Consider the following 14,243-nt stretch of genomic DNA (forward strand, 5'->3'; position numbering starts at 1 on the left):
GTTGATTTTGTTTTTTGATTATTGGCTGCTTTCATTTTGAGCACAAATGTGCTAATCTATTTGAGTTTTTTGCTTCTCGTTTCTTTTGCTGATATGATGCTCGAGTGGTTTGGTGGTTAAATTGAAAACGATTATGTGATTAATGGTTGAGTTATGTTGTTTGGGTTGTGAAACGAAAATGCACAGAATGCATTAAAAACTAACGCTTTTTCTAAAAGAAATAAAATAGAAACATTTTTCCTTTAAATATACTCAGAAAATGTAAAATAAAATCCATATGAACTTTTTACATAGAACAAATTCATTTCATCCATCTTCAGGAGCTGTTGCGTACTGAACATCAAAACCAAGTTCTGAGTCGTTCGTGCGTCTAGAATGATTCTTTTTATCGTTTCTTTTTTCCCCCTTTTTTGCCAGTAAAAGCTTCATTCAATTGCTTCGCTTCATCAAATCCTTACACCCGTGTGTGTTTTTCCCCCCATTTAGTTGAAGTATTTATCTTTTGGTTGCATCTGATTGCAATCTGTTAGAAAGGGTATTTACGAGCTGCCAGCATGTGCGATTAAGCCGGCCGCCACTCCCATTTGCCGAAACCATTCAAACGGTGGCAAGCAACGGTTTTGCATGGGTTGCAATTTTTCTTCAACTATTCAATTTCCTTTCCCACCGTTGGCTTCTTGGTGCAAAGTGCAAAAACGGCTCCTCCTGGCCCTCGCCGCTCAATCTGCACGAAAGACGCACGAAAGGTGCACAAGCACTAGGAGAAGGAACATAAAAATGTTTGCACCGGTTGCATCGAATCTTATTCCCCGTAAACCATCCCAATGTGCATCAAATATTCCGATTGATCCCGTTCCTTTGGAGATGACATTTTTATTTGTTATTTATTTGCCGTCCCTCTTGCGCTCGGGTGTAGTGAAGCACGAGCTTTACAGCGGCTTTCGGGCTCTGCTGTGTATACGTACACACAGTTAACCGATGAAATGCATTTAAATGCGTCTCAAGTGCAGATGGACATCAAATAGATATGATTCCGACATGCCCGGGTTGTAGTTTTTCGGGGGTTTGGGAAATCTTTTTTTCTCCATTTTTAAAGACTTTCAGGAGGGTGAGGAATCGGGAAGCGAACGGGGGGAGGTGTAATAAGAAGAAATTATTCATTCCCCGGCGCGGTGTGCCGTACTTTCTTACTGGTAATGGAAGTCAGATAAGTATGTTGGAAATGTTGTTTGCCGGAATTATGGCTTTATGATTCATGGTTTTGTGGAATTTGTTTGCTTTTGCATCGCTGTTTGCGTGTGTGTGTGTGTGTGTGTGTGTGTGTGTATAGGTATGGTTTAGTAGCAGCTTGATTTAATATTCGGTTTGTAGATGTGATAAAAGACGGAATTGTGAAAGATTGTGATATCTTGAAGCAAAAATACACATTTTTTAATCAATACTAAGAATAAATACACTTTTGGCAGGCACGACGATCTGTTGATGACATTTTTGTAGGCCGTTGTAGTAGCAATTTTAATATGGATATAATTGCCTTTGAAATTATGTTGGAGCTGTGAGGCAATTCTTGTACAGTTTGTGAATAATTCATGATTTTGTGTGATCGGAAGAAAAATGATGTAAAATAAAAATTTGTATGCTTCATTTGAACATTAAGAAAAAGTAAATTACAATGAATATTTGTTTGGAAAAAAATAAAAAAAATACAAAAATACCTTTTAAAGCATTTTTATATTCAAAATTGAACTAACGGCAACTACAAACTACTGCTGGAGAAAATCGCCCGTTTGCTATTAAAAAATTTTGAAGCAGACAACTAAATTTCTAAATCCTAAACCTAAATTAAGCATTGTATCGGCGCTTTGGCACCAATCGAACTAGACGTCAGACTCGAATAAACGCAAGACAAACAGCAGCTCGTCTCAAATCTCTCAAATTCCATACAATTTGCATGTTCAATGTCCTGTTCGTTTGGTGCCAGAGCACCGGGTAAGCATTGCAAAATATGAATCTGGAAAATGTATCGTCTGGTAATTAATTTTTTATCCTTCGTAATTGGGCTTTAGGTAGTAATATATATTTTTGATGAAATGTATCGAACAATTCTTATTTAAATATATTTCATATTTTAATACATGTGTATTGCATACCTACTTAAGATAATTCTTAAATCAGATTGAGCTAAACGGTTTCAATTTATTTATCTATAGTGTTGAAAACCTTGAAGATCGATGCCGCTCTTATTTTAGACCAGCATGGAGCTTATTCGATAATTCCTAACCCGAATGAATGAATTAGTATTATGGCTTCTGCTTCATATAAGAAAAGTATTTTTATTTAGATTTGAATCGATCATGCTGGTCAGTCATTTTAATCAAGATTTCTATTTATTATTAAAAATATGTAGGAATTTGCAGCTTTGAAAACATGACAATTACTAATTCTATGGAGGCAAAAGACGCTTTCGTGCTCGCTTTTTATAATATCTTATTTACTAAAATGCACTCACTTTTTTAGTATTATGACATGTTTAGTAATATAATTTCGCCAAATTAATAAAATGCAAAATTAAATTAATTGTTGAAATACTTCATTAAGTTCTATCAATATCAACGCGGGCTAAAAATCTGTACCGCAATCCGTGCCTCGAGCTACAATTCGATTAGTGCACTAAGTTGCGTTAAAAATCCTTTCCAATCAGCTGGCGAGAACCCAGGTACTACGCCCGGCCATCCATTCGCTCACCCGAAACTCACTGAGTTCCTTCAGCAATCCATCCAAGCATCCATGCTGTTTCTGCTTCCTCTCCAACTGTATGGGGCAGTACGCAGGCGCCCTCTTAGCAAAAACATCCAAGTAGGATACTGTTTTTGGAAAGGGATGCACGGAATGGGATCTGCTCGATAAGAAGCGAAGGGGAAATTCTGAACCTTTCCTTTTCACAACACTTAAGCAGCACCTTCCCTTACGTACGTCTCTTATCACTTGAGCTGACACCATCGGTGTATCGTATGTTGATTAAATTCCTGTCCCATTCCACCCTGTCGAACTACACAGTCCATTCCACTCCTTATTACCCTTCTCCCATTACTTCACACAATTTCCCCTTCAATTTTAGCTGTGCGTGTCTATATGTGTGTGTGTGCTTTGTTAGAAAGAAATGAGATGGAGCGAGCAAAAAAAAATCGCAAATATTATATTTTTATCGTTTTCATTCAATTGAAAGGTACCGAAACCCCTGCACCATTCCCTTTTTCCACTCGCTCCTGTGTCCTTTGCGTGGCACAGAGTGGCGGAGAAATTCGATTACCCATACATGCGCACCACGTGGGTCGCGTGTGCTGCCGTACCGCCATTGCATTTTTAGCGTTAGCGCAAACGAGAGCTCAAGCGCAGCATCCGTGGCGTTGACGTTGGGACGTATTGGAGGGAATCAAACGGGGCTGGGGAAGATCTCAAACATCATCTAACAGAGGCCAATGAAGCCCGCTTGCCAGAGCGGGAAAGCTAGCCACGTTAGGCGAGAGTGGGACAAATTGGCTGACGGACGAGATGGTAATAGCGGGAACCAAGGGACACGAGACGAGACGGGGCAACGATGGGTTTTGATATCGCAAACCACCCCAAAAGCGACAACCCTCCGACAGTGTGCGCTCGGTGTGTATGTGTGTGCGTGCATGTGTCCACAAGGGAAGAGGGCATCAGGCCAGACATCGCATCGGAGATCGTACGAAGGGTTCAGTGTTTGTCAGTCGTCGTTTCGATATCACTCGCGTAAGTCTCGAGTCTGTGCGTGTGCTGTTGAGGACGGTTTGTTGTGCCAGTTTTGCAGCTTCCTTGTGCGGACGCGACAGTCACAGTGCCGATTGGACAGCCCTATCGAGTGGCAGTGGGTGGTACGAATTGTGAACGGCATTGTCAGTCGTTTTGTCTCTGTGTGCCGTGTGCTGTGCGAAGCAGCTGAAGCTTCAGTGTGGAGTAATTTAAACCGTGCTGTAAGAAAGAAATTCCCAGTGCTGCAGTGGAACATATGAAAATAAAAGAAATATTCAATTTAAATCTGTAAAAACGGTTGCACAATCTTCGTGATTTAGCGACGCCATCTGAGAAAATTCGGAAAAACTCAAACCTTAAAACACCGTCGGTGAAAGTGAACAAGAGCGAGTTTTGTGTTTTGGCTAATTCGGGAGCAACAGTTTGTTTGGCTTTGAAACCATTTGCAAAACGTTCAATCGGTGGCAGTGCTCGGGCTTTTGTATAATATCGAAAAGAAGTACAAAAATAGAACGAAATAGTGTGCAAGTGTCATACAAAATATTAAATCGTTCGTGTGTTTTGTAAAGCGCCGTAAAGTGATAAAAAAGTAACTTGTCAGCCGATCAAACCATTTCACTGTGAATTTAAGCAAACACACCTTTTAAGCGGTGTTTTTGCTACAGTTTGCTTTCGGATCGGGTTACTCATTTTCCAGGTGGACCAGTCAGCGGGGTCACGAGACCTCGCTCAACGGCAGACAAGATTTTTACGGACGGGAACAAGGTACGATGTGTTTATGGTTTTTAAAAATTAGTTTATAATGGGGAAAAATGTGTCGTAAATATAATTTTAGGCATGAACATTGTTGGAAAAATACAGCTTTGTACAAGAAAATTCTAAAGTGAAGAGAGAAACGGAAGAATATGTTAAAATCTATATTAAACATATTTGTTTTCTGGACTATTTCATCCGAAAATTCCAATCTTTTGAAATTATTGCGAACGATATGTTAAAAGTGATACAATTATCGGCAGCAGAAACATAACTTGAAGCAAAATTTCATTTTATTAGTTATATTCCACTATAATGTTACGTGCAATATTGCTTCGTGATTTCAGATTACTTAATTATTAATTAAGTAATATATAGCAACAAAAAATGAGCAATTTGTTTTTTTTTCTTCGCCAAAATAAATTGGGCATTAATTAATTCCAGTCGTGTAAAACCTTTACCAAATACAAGTTATTTTCAGGTGACTAATGTAATGGAATGGTAAAATTTAATAAAATAGGTTACGATTGTACTAGAAACCTGCATTCGTATAATTTTAATTAATGCACATCAAATTATTAAATTATTAAATTATCAAATTGTCAAATCAAATTAATGTACAAACTATCAAATGTCTTTCAACAGTTTTCATTTCGATTCTTTTATTATTTATACATTGAACAGTTTATGCAGCCTACATCATGTTAAGTAATTTACTTTGATTGCTTGACAATTGATATGAAATCCTTAACAATTTCAAACCTTTTCTTATTATTTGAAAATGGGAGTGAATTTAAAGCACCGTTTAATATGATGATAAATGTAAGGCACATCTAGTGAAGGCAATGATTTAAAGATTTAAAAGATGATTTGAGTAACCATTAAAAGGTCTTTTAAAATCAACAAAAGATAGTAAAAGATCTTCATGCAAATCTTCAGTGACATTCAAATACCTTCAATCAAATCTGTTTTCAACGAAATAAAAACGTTATCAAATCAAATTGCAGAGAGAATTGCAAACTGTTTGTTCTCTAAATATTTGATTTTTTAGGTAGTATTTACACAAAGAGTAGCTATTTATTGGCTTGGAAAATTCCCTTCTCGTGACTTACAGTGAAATATACAATCAATAAAAGTAACATATATAATAAACATCATGTAACATAGTAAATTTTCATTACTTACCATTCACATTTTGCTGCATACTTTCTATATGCATTAACTCTTATCCTACTTGCACCACCTACATTTGTGTCTGAATCATTGTGCATGGATTTTATCAATCATTTATGAAATCCATATATCGAGTATAAATGTAAGATTATTTCTTTTAATTACCATACACGACATTTTAGAAAGATACTGTGAATTTTCATGATCAGTAGGATAGCTAGGGCCCTAGAGTTAAACAAAGCAGACTTAAAGGTATATTTATTATTAATTTAAATGCTTTATAACAACAAAAATTAACATGTTTTGGTTCGATAATGAATTGCATTAATATTCCCTGAAAAGAACAAAAAACAACATTCCCTGAATGTCTCTCCTGAATAAACCTCACTGACTGCAAAATCTGGTAATTAAATTTATACTTCAAATGAGCATCGATTGCCATTGCCGCAATGCCACCAACAGAGACCCCAGCGTCCAAACAGCCTGCCTGGTCAATTTCAAATTCAATTGATAGCAAATAAATATCGATGTCAAATTATTTGTAAAATCTCTGTCCACACACACTCTCTCTCTCTTCCTCGCCCGGCCACTTTCCAATGCCCCGATCGGAACCAATCAAATGTATCGAATCAGATTGCTTTTCTCCCCCTACGGCCACTCACCATCCTGGCGTGTGTGTGACTTGATAGCATTGCATCAAAGTACAAATAATGTGTTCTGCCTCACCACATGCACGCACACACACACACACATAAAACTATGAAAATTGCCTTTGGGGTTGGTTCATTTTGCAAACTTTACACCCAAAGAACATCCCGCTTTCACCGCACCCGTTTGGCCCTTGCACACACACACACAAACACGCGGGCGGGCACCAAAACAGCAACGGACAGCAGCTCCACACGGCCAATTGGAGCCTCCGGTAAAACCTCAGCAATGCGATTACGGTTTGTCCGTGTCTGGGTGGCTGCGGGTGGTCGGGGGAGAGTTGAAATCGGTTTGGCTTTTTCGGTGGAAAAATGGCACAACCACCATTTTGGGGCCAAAACCCCTGAGAGTGACCGGATGCCATCACAATCTATGTTGCGGTGCGTCAAACGACTCAGGGCGGGGGGTGGGGGGATGGGATGGCATCAACACCGGCATCAAGGTGAGAGAGGGAGGGAGATTAAGCAGCAAAAGAGCACATTTTGTGTCGTTTTATAAAGGGACGCGGTGAAAAGTGCCGCAGCTTCGCTTTTGCGGACGGGTTTGGGGCGGTTCAGGTACCTTTCGTCCTCTTGTGGCACCTTTTTTCACCCCCCATCCGTTTCCGGGGGGATTTCGTTGTCGGTGGGACTTTTCCAGGCGCGTTTTACCTGTGTGCCCACCCCCCTCGGCGCTGGTATGATCAACTTAAATTGCAACCCCGACTGAATAATTAATTTTTGTTAATTTAATTCGATTTAATCCACCAGAGGTTCAGGTCTAGCAGTTGGTCAAATGTGGTCCTGCTGGCTGTTGGAGGTGGCTTTTATATTGTTTGCGTGTGCTTGTGTGTGTGGGATTGTCATTTTTTGTTATTATTTGTCATGTGCCTTTTTATGATTGGAAATGGTTTTTTCTGATGAATGTCTATTTGCAAATCACAAAATAAATCAAGCGGGGTAATTTTTTGTTTCATGACGTGACAATTCATCACCCCGTCCTCCTTCCAGCGTAGGAGTTTGTTTCATTCGGCTTTCATCAATCTCAATCACCCCTTTTTGCGCACGTTCATTGTGCCAGCCAGTGTTGCAGCTACAAAAATGCAGCTAAGCTTGGCGTCATCCAACCGGGAGTATGTGTGATGAAAACAAAAAGGAATAAAAGGATAAAACGAAACTCAATCTGATTCAGCACGGGACCACCAATGACAGCACCAATGATTGTAATAAATGTATATTTTTCATGTCCTTTTTTTGGGATTTTGTGGTTCACCGTTCACGTGTCCAGTATAAATCACGGTTTGTGGTGGAAAATATGGCTCCACCGACAAAAATAGATTGATGGTTTTGTGGAATTTTAACATGCTGTTCTTAAATGTGTTCCGCAAATCATAATCATAATGTACATAAAAATACACCACTCTTATGCCTCTTTGTAATGTCCAACCAAGAACGCTTTCATTCGCCACACTGCGCATGATTTAATTGGTCACAATTAATGGAATTTACTCGCCCTGCTCCACTGTGTTGGCGATCGTGCGATCTTCTCGCACAAAGTGTGGACGCATCTGCATCTATTCTCCCATTGCGAAATGGCTGTAAGTTTTCCGGGTTGCTCCGCATCTCATCAGCACGCTCGCCAACCCCGAGAGGGAACATCAAAGAGACATCCCCCCCAGTGGATAGCACAACTGGCACACTTTCGCTCATGAGCGCTTTCCGGTGGTTCTATCTTTAGGCGAGTCTATTTATAGGCTAAACAAGGCAAATTCTACACCACACGCTTAAAGCTTCCAAACCTACGCAAGTCGGCACAGCGGAAAAGGGAAACGGTTTCAAAGAAGCGGCTCCAGTGACAGTTGTACATGATTTTAGTAAACAGGATCACGTTGGCGTTCAGGTCGTTATTTCTTCAGTACAGCAATCTGGCGTGTTTGCTAATAATAGACTTGGTTAATAGATGGATGAATGTAGATGTAGGTGTTTCGTTAATGTCTGTCACAAATAGTGCGTATGCTGCACCGTGCTTCATGATTAATGTTGATAACATCGGACTTTGTTTAGTGGACACTGTGCATTGTATTGTAATTCAAAAAGGTTGCAGTTAACAGGTTGGCTGATAAGTCCTCGGTCTAACAAAGAAAAACACATTTTTTGTCAAAATTCGTTTTTATTATTCAACATAGTTCCCTTCAAGAGCGATACAACGATTATAACGACCTTCCAATTTTTTGATACCATTTTGGTAGTACTCCTTCGGTTTTGCCTCAAAATAGGCCTCAGTTTCGGCGACCACCTCTCATTGCAGCCAAATTTTTTTCCTGCGAGCATCCTTTTGAGGTCTGAGAACAAGAATAAGTCGCTGGAGGCCAGATCTGGAGAATACGGTGGGTGGGGAAGCAATTCGAAGCCCAATTCATGAATTTTTGCCATCGTTCTCAATGACTTGTGGCACGGTGCGTTGTCTTGGTGGACAAAAAGTTAACAAAAGTTGCTTGACAAAAGACGCTCTCTCTCACAAACTAATTGACATACAGACGTCAAATTTTTACACGAATCATTTGAAGGTTGGTACTATATAAAAATAATATGCATTTAATACTAGCGGTGCCATCTATGAGTCAGACCGGGGACTTATCAGCCAACCTGTTAGGTATTGAATCATTTAAGTCCGTTTTTTTGTAGCAGGAATTACCTAAAGAATGCTTTAGGAAATAAGAAAGATATGAGAAAGACTGTCACTTCCCTTCATTCTCATGGCTTTTGAAGAATAAATCTGGAATCTTTTGTATGAAAAAATATGCTAATAATTCAGCATGAATTCAAAAATTGCCATGGAATTCAAGTTCACGTAATGTATTTTAACTGAATTTAGATACAATATGATTCCAAAATCAAGAGTTTAAAGTTAAAATGCCTGAAAACAATGAATGAATTTGATTGAAGTTGGTAAATTCAACTACTATATTAATAACTTCGTTTGAACTTAATTTTAAGAATTGAAATGATTGTCTGATTATTTTCAAAAGGCATTTAAAGACCATGAATAAAAAAAGAAAAATGATGAGTACGATTTAGTTACAAAAAAGTCAAATGCATAACTTTGGCCTTGACTCTAATGATAAATAAGAATGATTGAAGAAAGGTTTTAGAATAAGAGTATTTAGTACATAATTTGTAACAGTAGGTATCTAAAAAGGAGTTGTAGGCTTGGTGGGATTACTATATTATGCAACAGAAGACTTAGGCAACTATTACATGAATAGGTCTTGAAAGGAATGATGTCAAAAATGGTCTGAATGGGTGCCAAATGCCTTAAATCAAGAGTTACACCCATTCTGGATAGTAATGAAAGGGATTACATTTTCTTCTTCTTCTTATTCTTCTTCTTAAAGTTCATTTTATTTGTATGTGTACATTACTGATAGTGGGGGTCCGCGAGTTACAGCAGTTTTGCTTTTCAACGCCTAATCTATTATAATTAGTCCTGACACCGTTCAGTTATTGCAAGTGGGAATTGTATGAATTCAATATGGTATGATCTGTTTTATCTAATCCTAACTTATACTAATGTTTGTTTCTATGCTAAAGATTATATCTAACTGTACAACTTAACCTAATCTTAGAGAAAAATATTTCTTATAATATAATTTAGTAAATTCATACAAGATCGTATTCATTCCTATTTTTTTCTTTATTAGCTATCAGTATCTGATAACATTTTGAATCTATATTGAAATATAGGTTGATATTTAATTTATAGAGACTTTTAGCATTTCTGCTACATCCACATCTACTTATAATATATCATTATTTTGACTAATCAATAATCGCTGCATCTTCTGCTAATAACAAATCACACATTTAATGCCCTTCCCCACTCAATCACTCACAACTTCCCGTGATTCCTCTTGCCTCGTTAGAGGTACACGGATGCACCGAAAAAACACACACAGCACCATAATATGAGGAGCGAAACATAAGTCTACTGGCCAAAAACCAAAAAAAAGATTGCAATACGTACCCACACACGCACACACATGAAAGGCACAAAAGTGCTGGTCGCCCATGAAAAAAAGAATCCTCTCTCCGCCCGTCCCGGTACAAGAAACCAGCTCGGATCCAAAGCGGATGGTGCCATGGCTTAAAACAACGTATCAAAACCGACCGTTTATTAAATTAGATTTCATTGAATTAAATTAAATTAATAATTTAAATTTATCTGCATACGTATCAGCGTCATCACGCCCGTCACACCATCATAATCGCGTCCGTATAACCAGTGCCCTCCCGGGGAAGGGTGCAATAAACGAGCGACACGTTCGTCTCCGTGGATGCTGGATGCTCTGTGCCAGCATCATTTTGCATCTCCAGCGAGTCCAGAGTCTCGGTAACCCCGTCCCCGTCCCTCCTGGTGGGTCCGGGGCATGCCTGTCAGGCTGGCATTACGCTCATTGATGGTGGGCCCAAATTATCGTGCGCATCGTTACGGCGTTTGTCACAGTGCGAAATGTGTGCGTTTTTCTTTTTGGATAGTAGTGCTTGATTTTTGGCGACTGCTTGAAGAGGTCATCATTTAAATAATGCGAAATTGGAATGATAATATGATTAACAAAACAAAAAAGGTCAAAAATGTACTACACAATAATAAAAAATAATCAAAACAGTTAAGACACGTACCTCCGCATCCATAGCTAGACCAGTAACGGATGAAACAGAAGCTCAAATCAATCAAATATTCAGCACAACGAAAAGGGTTTAAACTAGATTTGAAAAATCCAGTCCCAAAATCCCTTCTCTACGTACCCGCTAAGGACGACGTGACCTCCTAACACACATTTACAACGACCAAACGATCGAAGGATAAATTTCATTTCCTCGGCCGTTTTAGACATTCGTCACCAGTGTCGGCCAAAGACGAACAAAAAAACAAAACTCCCCATCAGATCAATCAGTCTGTTCAACTTCACTGCACTGCTACGTACGCTGCTGGTGCATAAAACATCCCGTGCTGAACCGTGACGTAATTTGACTCGTGCTCCCTGCAGTGCAATCTGTGCAGCAGTTTGAAGTTTTGGAACCGTTTTTTTGTTGTTGTTGCAGCTGCACATCCTTGTTTTGGTATGCGTGTCACTACTAAACCGGACTGCACCTTCTAATGTAGCATGAGCTGCAACGTGTGTGTCTGTGTGCGCTTTGGTAGTCGATGAATGTTTAATCGAAAACCGGCCCTATCCAAACCCCATTTCCGCCTAGCCGGACCTGAACCTGAGCTCGGGCTGAAGGGTCAGTTAGCAAGCGCTGGACCGGGGTTGTCGCACGTTTGAGTGAGGGCGTTGAAATGACCAGCCCGTACTAAAGTGCTGTGCGCGATGATACTACCGGCTCGGTACGCAACCGTCAACGACCATCGGACCCTAACCGGAGACGCTGGTCGTAAAAAATATGCGCCTCATCCCCTCTCATCCTCTCCTTCACCTTCACCCGATGGCAACAATCAAACGGAATGCTTTTTCGCGTCTGGGGCGACCTGCGCGATCGCACACACGTTCGCGCGGTGTTCCGGCAGTGGCGTGGCTGTGCTAGCGCAAATTGTTTTAAATTTATGACGGATGTATTATGTGAATATGATGAGCTATAATAGAATGAAATTTGACTACTAGATGAGGTGCTTGGGTTACCCGTGGGGGGGTTTTTGGTGCGCCGGTCGGTCCACCACCATCATCGGGCCAAGGTCAGTGCACGATGCAGTCGGGAAGGTATGATGTTTTGGGTGTTGTTTTGTTTTACTGTTTTGATCAGAAAGTTTTTAATCGAATGTGGTTAAATTTACGAAGGTAATGCGAATAGTTGCTGCAAAGAGTGTCCTTTAGTGAATGAAGAGAAAATAAATTGCAAGAATTGATAAGCGCAATTTGGCAGGCGTAATAACCGTTGCTTAAACTTTTTTGTTTCTTTCAATTTCATATTATTTGTTCTTTTTTTTAAAGGAGTTTTTGCATAGTATTGTAACAAATTGGGTATTGTCAATTTGAGATGAAATTGCTTGTACATAACTCGAAAAATTGTGGTATTTATCGGTATTATAGGTTTTTCCGTTTTGCAGCGATCTTAGAGTAAATTGACTATGAAGTTGATGGTGGTAAGAAAAACATCAAGTTTTGATTACGCTCCTCGATCATGTTTGTACCCAATTGACATTTTCGAGTTCTGAAATCGAGGTTTTGAGCTATTTCCCTTAAACTGGTACCTTAAACTTCCCTTAAACTGCACTAGTTTAAGGGACTTTTAGAAGAAAGCCCTTTAAAATCCAATGTGAAGTGTATTTTTCGATCCTTTCTTCTCTATCCTTTGGGAAATTACGTTTCTAATGCTTATTGGTCGTATAGTATATTTTGTAAAAAAAACATCGAATTTTCATCAAATAACGCCGTACGAAATGTACCTTATTTTTTCGCCAAATATTTAAGCAAATTAATCTAAAACGAGATTAATGACTTCAATGATTAATTGAAGGCCAACTTCATCCAATAGCAGAAGGTCATTCTCACGCACAAACGAAATTTTGATACTTTCTACACGGTTTATCATACACAAATCCACATTTTTTTGGTATTTCGAGCAAAATTTAGAACAAATGTCACTTGAGTAACAATAACAAGCATTTGGGTTCACTAAAAACACCGTTGTTGAGGTTTATTTGTCGCTTTTATCTGATCGGATCTGTTCTGAACCGTTATACATTAAATTGGTAAGTATGTCATGGCATTTTTTAAAATCTTTTTACGTATTTTGGTTTCTACATAAAAAAGATAATTGGGAAAGATTTTTTTGTGGAAAAAAGCAATATTCTTAAAAATGAAAGGTTGATAATTATCTTTTTAAAACTCATAAAAGCTTAAAAAAACACTTGTAAATTTTTCAACAAATTAGAAATATTCTCAAAAATATGTCTTTTGTATTATTGGATGATTTTTAAATGCATTATTAAATACAAAAACCCTATGTTTCAAAGTGTCTATTTTAGTTATATTAAGGCTTATTTTTAGTTTTTTTATGATCACGTAGTCACGTAAAAACGGTAGGTAACATTTAAAAAAATAACACAAATATGTGAAACAGCATTTTGTACAAATCATACATTTACTGTATTTATCTATCTTTTCCGCAAGTCGGGGAAAAAGACGTGTAGTATAGTTCTTCACCTAACAGATAGTGGAAATCTAATGCAAAAATTCTGGATAGTAGACATATCTATCCCTAAAATCATTCTTCGATAAGTTGTAATCAAATGAATCGTAATTATTGATGATAATCTAACACATAGCTGATATAATATACCATCAGACTGGCAATAACGAGTTCTGTGACAAGCGACGGAAACGAATTGACGTGACCGTAGATTCCTAGATTACTTTGTGAGAGGGATTCCAAGTGAAACGACCTTTTTTAATCGTTTTTGAATAACTCATAACTCGCGTACAAATTTGAATCAATTTGAATCATTTTCCCAAACCCAATCTAATCCGTAAACCGTTTCCGTAGCTTTCGATCATCACATTATCGTGTTAATAGCCGCGTCTTTATTTGTACCACAACAGTTCAATTATGCTGGTCGCCAGTGTATGCAATGCCCATCTCGAGGCGTTTACTGTATCTTTCCCATTTCCCGGGCAGAGACACGTGCAAGTCTAATAAAGGCGCCAAACGATCGTTTCATGCTGCGATGCTGCGATTTATAACGCCTCAATGGTTTTTTTTTCCCTGGGAACGATCCAACCAGCATCAGTTATCGGGATTATCGTGCTAGAATTGGTTGTTATAAACCGTTTCTAAATGGACCATAAACAAATTGAT

The 14,243-nt window shown here is 38.6% G+C and overlaps 1 protein-coding gene across 1 annotated transcript in view; it reads left to right on the forward strand.

Moving 5' to 3' along the window:
- Positions 1-3,756: 3,756 nt before the first annotated feature.
- The window catches only part of LOC120902073 (diencephalon/mesencephalon homeobox protein 1-like), a 91,569-nt gene continuing 81,082 nt past the window's right edge, over positions 3,757-14,243 (forward strand). Inside the window, exon 1 of the mRNA XM_040310558.1 lies at positions 3,757-4,539. The gene's annotated coding sequence lies outside the window, so the exon portion shown is untranslated. The remainder of the gene's footprint in view (positions 4,540-14,243) is intronic.

This window comes from Anopheles arabiensis, chromosome 3 (assembly GCF_016920715.1).
Source record: "Anopheles arabiensis isolate DONGOLA chromosome 3, AaraD3, whole genome shotgun sequence".
Lineage (NCBI taxonomy): Eukaryota > Metazoa > Arthropoda > Insecta > Diptera > Culicidae > Anopheles > Anopheles arabiensis.